Below are 349 nucleotides of genomic sequence, written 5' to 3' on the forward strand. Positions count from 1 at the left end.
CCCAGTGCCCCCGCGCCGCGGCCAGACCCAAACCCGCCACCTCCACCCCCCGCACCGCCGCCACCCACCCGCACAGCAGAAGCGCTCACGGCCCCCCTGCCCCCTCCGCTGCTCCGCTGCGCGCCCGCGGCCGCCCTGGGGGCAGCCGCCCGCTCCCCTCTGAAACGGGGAGCGAGGGCGAGCTCTCGGGGAGAGCTCCCTCCGGGATTTCGTTTTGCTCTGGAAAAAATCTTAAAAAAAATACATTAGCGCTATTATTAATAATTATGACTGTTACTCGGCACTTACGCATTATTTACACCGTTTGTTACACGCTGGCGGCAAAAGGTTTCGGCGCAATATTCAAAGC

Source organism: Rhea americana, unplaced genomic scaffold, assembly GCF_003343005.1.
Source record: "Rhea americana isolate MKP2758 unplaced genomic scaffold, rheAme1 scaffold_147, whole genome shotgun sequence".
NCBI classification, from domain to species: Eukaryota; Metazoa; Chordata; class Aves; order Rheiformes; family Rheidae; genus Rhea; species Rhea americana.